Source organism: Psammomys obesus, unplaced genomic scaffold (assembly GCF_907164565.1).
Source record: "Psammomys obesus unplaced genomic scaffold, mPsaObe1.curated_primary_1811, whole genome shotgun sequence".
NCBI classification, from domain to species: Eukaryota; Metazoa; Chordata; class Mammalia; order Rodentia; family Muridae; genus Psammomys; species Psammomys obesus.
Window position 1 is genome coordinate 33,900,599 of NW_026592118.1, and position 14,266 is coordinate 33,914,864.

At 41.6% G+C, this 14,266-nt stretch overlaps 1 pseudogene; it reads left to right on the top strand.

Annotated features, from left to right (window-relative positions):
• Positions 1 to 1,793: 1,793 nt before the first annotated feature.
• On the top strand, positions 1,794 to 2,220 carry LOC129680972 (60S ribosomal protein L22-like; annotated as a pseudogene).
• Positions 2,221 to 14,266: the final 12,046 nt, after the last annotated feature.

Sequence of the window (14,266 nt, forward strand, 5' to 3'; positions counted from 1 at the left end):
CCTCCTCCTCCTCCTCCTCCTCTTCTTCTTCTTCTTCTTCTTCTTCTTCTTCTTCTTTTTTTCAAGACAGTTTTTCACTATGTAGTCCTGGCTGTCCTGGAACTCAATATGTAGGACAGGCTGGCCTCTAACTAACAGAGATCCTCCTGCCTCCACCTCCTAAGAGCTGGGATCAAAGGTATGCACCAATACACCCAGATACATCTTTTTTCCTCAGCCTGGGTTAGCAGACAGTATTTTTTCATCCCTTTCATATCCTTTCAGACCTTTAGGTGTACCAAGGCCTGATCCTGGGATGTGACTCTTGGTACCTGAACTGTCCCAGATCCTGAGAGCCTTAGGCCCTAGCCTCCCACTAAGGCTGCTTGCTAACAGTGACCTCTTGTTTGTTCTTTTCCTTTCCTTCTGTGCTCCTCCTGTGCGTGCTAGTGTTTCCTAAAATCCTTCAATATGCTGCTTCAAAGTCTGTGTCTCAGTTGTTTTTTTTTTTTTGGGGGGGGGAGAATTGAAACTAAAATACTGAAACTAAAATCACTAATATTACCCATAGACATTTAAGTTTAATCAGCTTGCATGAAATGTGTTTATCATAACATAACAAAAATCTCCAGAAATGCCAGCTCTCTCATCCAGTGTCTAGATGTATACTTCTCAATACTGGAAATGAATTTGTTCTCCTTCCAGCAGAGGTCAGGGAGATGTGCCTGCACTGGTGTTCAAACCCAATATCTCAGTCTATTTCCTTTAGGGTAACAGTCTCCTGCTGAGTGAAGTTCTTACTCTATTGCATCAGATTTAGACCCACATACACAGTCTTCTTGGATATCGTTTGGGTGTGTGTCACACTTGAATGTTTATATGCACCTTAAATGTATAGGTATTGAGCAGGTTTGTACCTATAAAACATACATATGTAGAGAATCCCATTCACTATATCTATTCCTATTGATTCCTCCACAGAAAAATTAGTAAAAAAAAAAAAAAAAAAAAAAAAGGATGCATTCTCTGATATTGCTCATTCTGCTCATGGTCTCCTCTCTAACACATTCTCCAATCATGCGAAGTCCTGTGGCCATGCTGTCTCTGGCATCTTTCTGCATCTATCCAGGGTATCTTTGTATCACTGTGGCTCCTTATAGCACTATTTGCCTCCTCTCTGACCCTCTGCTACTGTACTTGCCTATTGAATAAATCTCAGCCTTCAACAAATGTTCGAGCCTCTTTTACAGTTAGCCGTTTCTCACACAAGTGAACATTTTCAGATGGAGACCCATATGCTGTGATAAAGGAAGCAGAAGCCCACTTCAAAGCTTTATTACATTCATAATGACTCGATTGAAATATTTTCCAATCATTAGAATACATATAAAAGCATTATCATATGGATTAAAAATTCTTAGTGTTAAAAAATATTCTCATGCTGGGTTATAGTGGTGCATGCCTTTAATCCTAACACTTGGGAGGCAGGTGGATCTCTATGAGTTCAAGGCTAGCTTGGTCTACAGAGTGAATTCCAGGATAGCCAAGGCTACACAAAGAAACTCTGTCTCAAAACATAGATGAAATAATTGCAAATGAAAAAAAGTTTTGAAGGTTGTTAAGAATTATCCAACACAGCACAAAGGACAGCAAATAAGCAAAGCCTTGATACACATGTACCTCAGGGCAGGAATTTTCTCTAAAAACACTCAACAGAATCAGAAATGAAGAAAGAAGACAATGGATCCAAAGCTGGAGATGGAAGCGTTTAGATTAAGAAATGAGAGAGCTCCCTTTCTGCCTCCTCTGCCGCCATGGCACCAGTGAAAAAGCTTGTGGCGAAGGGGGCAAAAAAAAGAAGCAGGTTTTGAAGTTCACCCTTGACTGCACCCATCCTGTAGAAGATGGAATCATGGACGCTGCCAATTTTGAGCAGTTCCTCCAGGAGAGAATCAAGGTGAATGGGAAAGCTGGGAATCTTGGCGGAGGGGTTGTGACCATCGAACGGAGCAAGAGCAAGATCACTGTCACCTCTGAGGTGCCTTTCTCCAAAAGGTATTTGAAATATCTCACCAAAAAATATTTGAAGAAGAACAATCTAGACTGGTTGCATGTTGTCGCCAACAGCAAAGAGAGTTATGAATTGCGTTACTTCCAGATTAACCAGGATGAAGAGGAGGAGGAGGAGGATTAAGACACATTGGTCTGGAATGTTTTGTATTAATTCATAAATAAAATTTAGGAACAAAAAAAATGAGAGAGCAAAACAAAGAAAGGACTTTCAAAGGAGAGTCATTGAAATTTGGTCTGTGATGGTTAGGGTTTTTGTTTGTTTGTTTGTTTGTTTGTTTTTGTCAACTTGACATAAGCCAGGGTCTCCTGGAAAGAGAGCACATCAATTGAGGAAACGCCTCCATCAGATTGTAGGCAAGTCTGTAGGGCATGCTCTTTTTTTAATTACATTTTTATTTTTTTATATTAATTACAGTTTATTCACTTTGTATCCCAGCTGTAGTCCTCTCCCTCCCTCCCTCCCAACCCCACCATCCCTCTCTCATCTCCTCCCATTCCCCATTCCAAGTCCACTGATAGGGGAGGTCCTCCTCCCCTTCCCTCTGACCCTAGCCTATCAGGTCTCATCAGGACTGGCTGCGTTGTTCTCCTCTGTGGCCTGGCAAGGCTGCTCCCACCTCAGAGGTGGGGGGTGTCAAAGAGCCAGCCATTGAGTTCATGTCAGAGACAGTCCCTGTTCCCCTCACCGGGAAACCCACTTGGATACTGAGCTGCCATGGGCTACATCCAAGCAGGGGTTCTGGGTTATCTCCATGAATGGTCCTTGGTTGGAGTATCAGTCTCAGAAAAGACCCCTGTGGTAGGGCATGTTCTTAATTAACGATTGATGTGGGAAGTCTCAGCCCACTGTGGGTGTTGCTATGCCTAGGGAGGTGATCTTGGGTTGTATAAGAAAGCAGGCTGAGTAAGCAATGGGAAGCAAACCAGTAACCAGCATTCTTCCATGGCCTCTGCACCAGTTCCTGCCTCTAGGTTCCTGTCTTGAGGTCTTTCTCTGCCCTCCCTTCATGTTGGAATGTGATCAGAATGTGTAAACTAAATAAACACTTTCATTCTCATGTTTTTTTTTTTGTAGTTATTTATTACAGCAACAGAAAGAAAATTAAGGCATGGCCAGAAAGATGAAACCAGAAAAGGAAAAAGGGCAACCGTAGACTAAAAGACAAAGTACTTGGTGAATGAGACAAAAGGGAAGCATGAATGGGCTGTGCCTGCTGAGGTGGGTGAAAACTTGGAAATTAAATGGCTTGGAGGAAGAAGAGATGCACTTAGGATCCCAGTGTTTGTGGAGGTGAGGAGATAGCTTTGAGAGTCAGTTCTTTCCTTCTCTCAAACTCGGGCAATCAGCTTGGAGGCAAGAACCTTCACCTGATAAGCTATTCTTGGGATTTTTAAGGACATCAAGTGAAACAACCACTTTGGTGAAAACTTTAGTACACTGGGGGTCAGGAATCAGCGATAAGTAGCCAGGTATGTGTAAGAGCCAAAGTCAACCTGTAAGCCCTACCTGCCCAAATACAAGGCAACTTCCTGGAATGCTGGGAGTTGTAGTTCTCAGGAAATAGCAAAGACACCTGGGAAATACAGTGACACTGTGGTTTTGCTCTTGGAAAACCCATTCAACACGTGACCAGTCATTATGTGTCTATATCTCTGGAATTCCTGACCGACTACATCCTTGCCAGTATTTAATTAAAGCTTGGTTCAAATTTGGCTCATAAGTGTAGAACTAGTCTTTCTCTCTAAAACCTGGCATGGGGACAACATCGTATTTCCCTTGTGGTTTTGCCTTTCGAAAGCCCCTACAACCTGTGACTTGTCACAACTTTCTCGGATTCCAGAGAGTGGACCTTACCAAGTCCATCCAGGTTAGTATTTAACGAAAGCTTTCTTCAAATTTTGCTCAAAAGTGTGGAATTTGCCTTTCTCTCACAGAGCTCAGGATTAATGTACGGTGGCACAAACCTGTAGACTCAGCCCCACCCCACCCGCCAGGAGGCTCAGGCCAAAGCAGCAGTAATTCAAGGCCAGTCTGTGCTACAAAGTGAGTTCTAGACAAGCTCGGGGACAGAGTGAAGCACTGTGTCAAAAATTCAAATACGAAACAGTGACGAGAACCCTGTGTGTCCGCCCCTCTGAGAAGTTAGTGGTTAAGAAGTTCCTAGATGTCAGCCAAAACTCACCTCCCTCAAAATGAACAGCCTGAGAATGCATAGACGCGGATGAACCCCGGGGCTTTCTGAAGATGACGAATTCATCCATTTCTTATTTTTGTGTTCGTTTCTGTGCTCCTAATACAAAATTCAGGGTGTCACCTGGCAGTCTCTTTTCAAAGTCTGGCCCACCTTGAGTCCACCCCCCCTTTACACCAAAGGCCGCCAGTACCACTGCATGTGTTTTAACCAACACAAGTTTAGCTAGCAAAAGAGGCCCTATTCTTTCACCTCCCTGCTTTTAGGAGGAAGTCATCCATATACTGTGTTTATTCTGCATGTTTTGTGAGCAGAGGCATTGACTGTAATAAACTACCTTTCAACGATGATTTTACAGAAACAGTGTTAGATGATAGTGTTTCCCTGTGCCAAAGCGAGGTTTCACTTACTGATCATTATGAAAGACACAGGTTTTTTTGACCCAAGGTTCTTTTCTGTAGCCTCATCTGATTATGGTGCACATCACCTAGCAATTTTCAATTTCCCTGTGAAATTAAGGTGCAAGAGTATACCATAGCGACTGCTATTACTGTAGTTAAGCGCTCTCTGATTGAGGATCTTGTGGCTTCTGCCAACATCCATAAAACTGTCAAGCTAACATGTTAGTTCACAAGTAGCAGGAGAATCTCAGACCCTTCAGAGCTCCTGATCCGACATTTGGAAAGTGTGATTAGCAATAAAGATTGCTTTTTATATCCCTGAAGCAGATATTTTATATAATGGGTTTCCCTAATGACTTCACTCAGAGCTCTACCAACTAAGACAGACCTAGAAATAGCAATAATAACCACTTATGTATTATATGAAAATGCTTAGGGCTCCATTAAAATCCCCCCTGGGATGCCTTCCAGCAACTGTGGACATGAATCCTCCAGTGTCTGAGAGCTTGATGATCATTGTTCAACCTGTGAGCTTCCTCAGATCATTAGTCTTGGACACTGGGGAGTCCTGGAGGTGGACCGAAGTTTACATTTCTCATAATGACTGATTGATGTCGAAGTAGGAGTGTTCTAGTCTGTTCCTGAAAGACAAGAGAAATGTGGGCTTCACTATGCTCCAGGACACCCTGTGAGTCCAGCCAAGGCTGAGACGCCTCCACACTGTTATCCCTGCCACAGCTTCTTTCCTTTTGATCCTGTGTTTTATCAACAACTGACAACTGTTTAGCCTCAGTCTGCTTCTGGAAGAAGATAGCCCATCATCCCCAGCTCTGGTTATATATTGAATCAGATGGGAAAACTTTTAAAAGTTATGGCAGTACCCTACTCTCAAGCGATTAAAAGAGAATCTCGTCAGTGGCTAGAAGAATGCACATAGTTAGAGTTCCCTGGATCAGCTTAATCCCCAGTACTGACTTGGGATATTTGATGGTACCATTAGCTATAGTCTCAGGATTCAAGGAGGCTTTAGTAGAAATCCTATCATAAAATCACCTCCACCAGAAAATCTTTCATTTGGAAGATTTGGCAGGAACAAGGCCCAACTCAGACAGCCAAGAACACCTCCCTTGGCACTCCTGTTGGAGACCTTAGGTATCTGGGGATAGTCCTGGCCATGAAGAGAGAGCCTGGAGGCCTTCTCTAAGGAAAGCTGTGCACAGCTGTCAAGCTAAAGTCAGCCACTGGATTCTTCTTCACGACTGTGCTATGCCACCAATATTCATGCATGCCTCCAAACGCAGCTCAGAGAAGTATGTGCTGATGCCATCTGTAATGTGTCCCATCCCTGCAGCACCTGTTAGTTCTGCTCCCAGGAAATAAGGGGCTTGTGATGCTTACATTAGACTTTAGTGTGGCTGGGATATGGTGCCAGTTAACTGCTAGTCAAACGCTAGATCTTGTTGTGAAGGTAATTTTAGATGTAGCTAACGATGACAACCGTTTGGCTTTCGGTAGGTTGTCCTTAATGTGTGAAAGCCTCACCCAGTCATCTGAGTGCCTGAAGAGTAAAAGCGGCTATGGAAGGAGGAAAAAAAAAATACTGAAAAATGTGACTAAGACCCTACTTCTAGACAAGTCTTATGCTACATTCCACCTAGTTGAATTCGCCCTGATCTATTTCCTAGCCACTTGCTCCCAGTTACCATGTAAACCCCACAGTTATCCATCTTCCCAGGTCCCAGCTGTATCCAGGTGTTCTTCCATACTCTCTAGACAGGTATTGAAGGCAAGTCTTGACTGCCTGTGCACTCCAGTGTAAAATTCCTGGAACTATTTGACAGCTTCCTCCATATTTGACAGACTCTACTTTTCCCCTTTATAATGTCACCAGATCCCATTCTTCCTGGACCTGCTGCTATAGCCCACGGCTCAGGAAACATCCTAGCAGATGGAGTCTCTCAGAAAAAAATATATATAATGAAGAAAGGTTGGTCATTTAGTAGGCTCAACAGAGCCAAAAAAAAAGACTTGAGGGAAGTCTTCCTGTGATGAAGGAAAAGGGAAACTCCCACTCAGCTCTTCTACAAGTGGTAGGACCAGACGCATCTCAAAGGCATAGGCTCCTGCCAATGCGTGACTTGGAGTCGGCTTCCCGCCAACACTGACCCCAAACAAGAACACTGCCTTGCAACATAGATCAGGTTCACCTGCAGACTTTGCATGAGGGAAGGGTCTCCGATGTGAGCAGTTGAACAGCCACATACAACTGTAGCCTGTTTCAGTAACTACCCAGTCAACAACCTTCCCCCTGGTCCAGCCTTCTCAGTGTTATCCTCTCCTTAGGTCCATATGCCCAAACACCCTGGCTTTAAGTTCACTTACCAGCTCTCACCATCATGCTTCATGGTATCACAAACTCTCAAGCTGCTCACACCTACCATAGAGATATGTACACTCCCACGTTTATGCTGCTTTATCCACGACACAATCAAAATTAACCTAGTTGTCCATCAATAGATGAGTGGAAAATGAAAATTTTGTATATATGTATAAACACATGTATGTATAAACATATGTATGTATAAAAACATGTATGAAAACTATTCATCGTTAAAGAAAAATGTAATCACAAGATCTGCAAGAAAATGAACAGACTTAGAATATGTAAGTGTGGTCATGCTGTTTCAAAGAGAAAAAACTGTTTTTCCCCACATGTGGTATCTAGCCAATAATATAAGTACATATGTAAACACATGTACATGGTACAATGGAACATATAGAAAAGAGAACAAGAAAAGCTAAATATTAGAGGATGAGGAAGGACTGAATGCAGGTAACTAATGAACATGAGTTGTAAGAGAGGATATAAAGGAACTTAATTCTTTTCTAGTTCTCTGTCATGAATTTTTCATGTTTGTAGTAGATAAGTGGATAAAAATGTGCATGTCAGTGAAAGTATAAAATCCAAAGTCAGTCTCCACAGCTTCTGTTTGAATCGGCAGGCTAACTGAGTTGTGTAATCTTGGAATCTGGTTGATTTCAGTGTGTGATGCTTTTTTTTTTTCTTTTTTTAATTTGCAACATGTTTATGTTTTGAAGCTTAAACTTAAAAAAATAATAAACTCACAAGATGAGAATTTGGACATTGCAACCAAAGAGACCCATTTTCAAATCCTGGATTTGTCATTTAGAAGCTAGCTGAGAGCTGGGAGTGGTGGCGCACACTGGAATCCCAGCACTTGGGGAGGCAGAGGCAGGCAAATCTCTGTGAATTCAAGGCCAGCCTGGTCTACAATACGAGTCCAGGACAGCCAAGGCTGCACAAAGAAACCCTGTCTCAAAAAACAAAACAAAACAAAACAAAGCAATAAATAAATAAATAAATAAATAAATAAATAAATAAATAAATAGAAAGCTAGGTGGCATTGTTAGTCCTTCCACTTGCCAAATCAGAGCAATGAGGCAACCTTCTAGGCCTTTGAGACAATCATGGTTCTTGAAGAACCCCTGGCATGCAGCAGGGATTTTAAGATCCCATTCTCACTCCAAATAGGAACTCCCACTACTGAACTTAAGCTAAATGTGCCTTCTGGAACACATCATACCTTGCACCCAGATATCCAATAGGATACCCTGTCCTGCCCATCTAGACCTGGAAACTAGCATGTTTCTGCCTATTTTCACACATTTCCAACAAACTTAATGGAGAGAAATAAAAAACAAAGTATTTGAAAATATTTGGTTTTTAATGTCACTATTAGTCATTTCTCTTGAAGCTTAACTCTGCTATGTGAAAGGAGCTAGCTTGCCACAGTGAGACAGTGACTCACAGAATTAATTCTTAAAAAAACCAACTCCACAAACTTGAATTTACTCTTGTGCTTCTCAGCTATGCCTGCATGTCAGAGAAACAAGCTTGTCGCTTTGTGGGATGCTGCTAGACTTGACCTCCAGCCAAGAGTTCCATGTCTGGTGGGTGACATGGTTATACACTCCCTTGAAGATTCTCATGGCCAATGGCAGATGAGAGCTCCGACCTGATGTCTGAGACAAACAGCGCCAAGTTGTACAGGGGAGGTGACAGGAAGTAGTTACAACTGGCAGCCTCTCTCAGGGGTTCTCAATCTCTCCACAGCCTCCCACAACCTGTCATTTTCTGCTTATCTGGGTAGCTGGTGCCCAGGGCCGTTTCCTTATTCTGATGGAACTCAGCAGGACTTACAAGTCTTCGAGCCTCTGCTGGGCCAAACAGGGGGTACAGAAGACAGTGAGGAGGGTGTGAAGTAAAATACAGGACAAAGAAACAGGGAAAGGATGTGAACAAAGCATTATGTATGTGTCTGACTGCCAGGAAGGAGATGTGAATAAGTAACAGAGGATTTCAAGGGAACAATGAGACCCAGCGCAGCTGTTCAGAGGCCTCCTGTTTACTGCCGCACAAATGCTGTTTCTGCTTTTGTTTCTACATCCTTTAGAGAAAATGACTGCCTAGAATTGTTTGTTTATACCCCATGCATGATCTTTTCTCTATGCCTGCACATTATTTGTTGTTATTCCCTCTCCTGTTCCCTGAGACAGGAGAACTTGGCACCTGATACAGACCTGTTGCTTCATGGACTGGTGTTGGATTCACCAGTTCAGACAGACAACCTTTAACAGACAGTAATACATGCTTCTGAAGTCCATCTATTTTATTCCTTGGTAGGATGCACCTCTCCATTTATTCTCTGGGTCTGAAGTACTTAGAACTCTGCTTTTAGGTCTTTCCATCCTAACCTGACCATAGATCTTGAGATAAGTCCATGCCTTCGATCAGGCAGTAAGTACTTCAAATAAAAAATTTACTCCATCTGCTGTTAGCACACCTCTGGCATTAAGCAGGCACCTGAATATTTATTACATTTAAACCATTTTTTTTAATCTCAGTATTACTTGCCTGGTATCTGATTTCTTCACTGATATAGGAAATGAAATCAATTCTGGAAAGGAAAAAAAAATGCATTAAGTGGGATACTGGCCTCAGAACCCTTTTTAATATTGATGAACCAGCCTGGCTCCATCTTAGGCTTTAAAACCATTTCATGGTTAAAAACAAACCAGGTTTATTCATATTTATGGCTGAACCCAGTTTGTCACCAATTGGGCTTTCTCCCAACTGTAACCTTACCTACAAATGATTTTGTACTGCCTGTTCCAGGAAATGGCAACAAGGTTTTTGTTTCAAAAAGCTGTAATGACCATTTTGCATCCCCACCTTTGTTTCGAGAGGTTATGAACATGCTGTCATGACCGCCTTGCTCTGTTCTGTTCCTGCAGCCCACCTATTTTACCTGCCAAACGCCCCCACTTGGAAACCTCCCACCCATGAGCTATAGAATCCCTTATCTTCCCATGCCCAATGCTAATCTTTTGAACCACACCTTCAGAGGGAGACAATCCACGTACAGAAATTATGTTTGTTTGTTTGTTTGTTTGTTTGTTTGTTTTTAAAGCATGCTTTAATTAATTTGGCCATGATGACTTGAGTTGGTGGCCTTTCTCCCTGTACCCTTGGGATTGATGATATAATTGCAGGTAACCTATGGGATTCCTCTGGCTTCCCATACTTATCAACTGTGTGGCCAACATCAGCTTTAAAGATGATCTAGTCCTAGAGGTTGAAGTACTACACATGGAGGAGGAATTTAGAAACATGACCCTAAAGAAAAGCAGGCTGACCTGTGCAAAGACCTTGTAAATTACCCGGTTTCTTACACATTTCACCACAGCTTTGTATTTTATCCCCATTTGCAAAATAAAGTAAATGAATAAGTATCAAAAGTCTTTATTTGTGTAAGGTGAAATGATTGCTAGGATTCTGCCTGGGACTTGAGCCACATCTGCCTGAATCCATCACCCGCCTTCCCATGTCTCTGCTCACTGCTTCCCTTGGACTAACCAGAGGCAGCCATCCTCATGGTGGTGCCTGAAGGGTTGGAATAGTTTCATCTTCTCTCTCTTCCAAGTCATAACAAAATCCAGTTTCCATAGCATGTCCTTTTCATAATCCTCTTATTGCAGCCTGCTATAAAAGCCAGAAATGTTAGAAAATAATTTAAGTTATTGAAAATAACACATATTTTTTTTTACTCTACACAGACTTTAGAATGAGTAACTTTCATACTATACAACCTTCCCTCCTTCCTCTCTTGAATACCAAGTTTTACCAAATTACCAGCCTTTGTATACTTTGAATTCATAGCTTCTAACAGCTTTGGCTAAGAAAGTGACCTCAGATCATTAAACACTGAAAGGTAGAAGAAATATTTCATGAAAATCTAATTTATTTGATCATATTGATATTATGAGAATGCCTTTACTTCATGAATATTGTATACTTTTATATTATCGGTTGTGAGCCTAAACTTTAATGGCTGAGCCATCTCTCTCCAGCCTGTGTACTTTTAAAGTAACTGTCAAGATTTGATTCTGATGTCTCCCTACATGGTCATAGTTGACGCTCCTAGTTTTTTTACTAATGATGGGTTTCAGTGATATAACAAGATTCTCCGGGCTCTGACCTCTCAGTGGGCTGAGTATTCTTTTGGTAGTGTCTTAGGGTTGCTATTGCTGCAGTGAAACACCACGACGATAAAGCAAGCTGGAGATGAAAGGGTTTATTCTGCTTACACTTCCACATCTCTGTTTATCACCAAAGGAAGTCAGGGCAGGAACTCAATCAGAGCTGGAACCTGCAGGCAGGACCTGATACAGAGGCCATGTAGGGGGCTACTTACTGGCATGCTTCACATGGCTTGCTCAGCTGCTTTCTTAGAAAACCCAGGACCACCAGCCCAGGAAAGATACTACCCACAAGGGGCTGGTCCCACCCCCATTTATCACTAATTGAGAAAATGCCTTAGAGCTGGAACTCAGGGAGGCATTTCCTCAACTGAGGCATCTTTCTCTCTGATGACTCTAGCTTGTGTCAAGTTAACACACAAAACCAGCCAGTACATGTAGATTTTGATAGGACGGCATTATGGTGGGTGAATTTAGAAGGTGGGCCTACCTTGAAGAAGTAGGTGAGTGGCAACTTATCCTAAAAAGATGTATCTGTCCCTGGTTCTTTCCCCAGACTATTCTTTGTTCCATCACACTCTTCTGTCCTGGTGTTCTGTCTCACCACAGCCCAGAAATGATGCTTTGAGTCAACCATGAACTAGGACCTCTGAAAAAAAAAAATGAGGCAAAATAAATCCATCCCTTGAAGTTGTTTTCCTAACTATTTGTCACAGTGAGGGAAAGTCTGACTGATGGTCACCATGGACCGAAAATGTATGTGACTAAGAAGTCAAAGTTGCTGCCAACTTTGGAAATAAGTTTATGTTTCCTGAATCTCAATAGCATCTCTATCCATCTGAAAAACATAATTGCTTGCATATGTGTGAAAAATAGCTGACTTCAAGGCAGGCTGGGGCAATTTTCAAGAGCCTTGGTTGGCATATCATAGATATTAGAATTTATTCTGTGTGCAAGAAAATGGAGCTAAGAAAGGTTTTAAAGCAAACTCACAGGAATATATATTACGTATAGAGAGATATAGATTTGATAGATAACAGCAGTATGGAAAGTCAAATGTACTTTGGAAAGAAAAGTGGCAGGAGGTTAGCAGAAGATGGGAAAGATGCCAGGAGCCTCGGTGATATAGAATCACCTCTACCCCATTTCTAGATGAAAGGGTGAACAGCTAGATATGGACAGCACGGGGCATGGTGCCCACAGATACTTCTATATTTGGAAACTTTCAAAGAATGAAATATAAGAATGAAGTGGATAGAAGCTAGGATTTGGGATGGTGGAACAGTGGTATGATTGATGTGACTGATGAGGGTTCCTTAGCCAACAAGTTACCTTGGAAATGATAAAGGGCCTACAAAGGTGTGTCCCTTGGTTGTGCCACTGGGAATCCAAGTCTGATAAGAAGAAGATAAGCTTCATGTTAGTCAGCAGCAAACTCTAATTTCTATGACAGTAACTTCTAATTCAGGCACTCCCAAGTTCTAATCCAGTTCCCAACTGGTGAAAGCAAAATTCGGAGTTTTACAAACAGGAACTTGGTTTCCTTGTTTGAAAATTTGGATTGTTAATCTATAGCTTATTTTAAAGCATTTAAGGTTTTAAAGACTATATATTCGCATCACACATAACATGTGGTAGTAGATCATCTAGTTATGGAGATTATTACTCTGTAAGTTATTAATTTCTAAGTCACAATTCCCCGGATTGCTGATATCTTCCCTTGAAATAATATGTTAAGACCAATACAGAACAAAAGTAAGAAAAGTAAAAGTCAGGTTCCTGCATTGTAGTGCTCAAAGAAGGCAGAAGAGGTTGAGAAGGGAACCAGGGAAAGATAAAGATTTGAAAGTTACTTGAAGAAAAGTTTCAGTTCACAAGAAGAAAAGTTTCAGTTCAGTTCTATGGCAGAAACTAAGCATTAATCTTGAGTTAATGAGGAAGTTAAATGCTCCATAGAATGATGTGAGGACACTTAAAAATTACTGGTGTGGTGCAGGCCTTTCATAGAAAAGAAGGTTAATTACCAAAATTATTTTAGAAAAGCAAGAGAGAAGAAGGAACTTAGAACATAATTAATTGTATTGACATAGCTAAGAATAAAGAATTGAAGCCTCTATCTGACAAACCTAGAGCAGTTAAAGTCTACTGCTAACATTTTATGATATTCAATACTGACATAAGAAAAAAAGCATCCTCATGTCTGATTGTGTTAGCCAAGACTGAATGGGAGAAAGAGGAGAACTACAAAACTAGAGAAAGTGAATCATTTTTGTAACTCATAAATAATCTTGTCAATAATAATCTGTTTTACTCCCCCCAAAAAATTAATCTGAAGCTTGAGTTTATAAAAAAAAAAAATTCCATGTGCTGGAGAGATGGCTCAGAGGTTAAGAGCACTGGCTTCTCTTCCAGAGGTGTCCTGAGTTCAATTCCCAGCAACCACATGGTGTCTCACAACCATCTATAATGAGATCTGGTGCCCTCTTCTGGCATACAGGTGTACATACAGACAGAACATTATCTACATAATAAAAGAATAAATCTTTATTTAAAAAAAATGTCCAAACAGAAGTGTACAAGTGTCCTTTCCCAGTTCTACTGGTTCCAGCTTTTCCACAGATGCTGTGGTCTTCATTTCCGTAGTGAGCTGTAAACCTGATCTCATCTATGGTTTTCAAGTGGGTTAATTTAGCCGAAAGGGCTTTACTTTCCCGTAATTTCATTCTGTGTATAGTTGTGAGGTTGGACTTGAGAGACATCGACAAAAGGTTTTAGTCTTAGAAGTGAAGCGTTCTCGATCAGGTCAACAGGTCAGTGCAGAGTGTGTGCTGTAACTTCCCGTTGGTCCACTTGCTGGAGCGGAGCCGCCGCTGGGCTATTTCTCACCACCCCTCTTCAGAGCTTCTCCTCAGTTCCTCTATGTCCTAGACCAGTGCTGTGCAACCTGCATTATCTAGGCTTAGAAGAAAGGTGTTGGTCTACTTGGTCTGCACTCATCCATGCTTTACATTCAGCTCTCCCAGCCCCAGGATCTACTGATTTCAGTAATCTTAGGTCTAC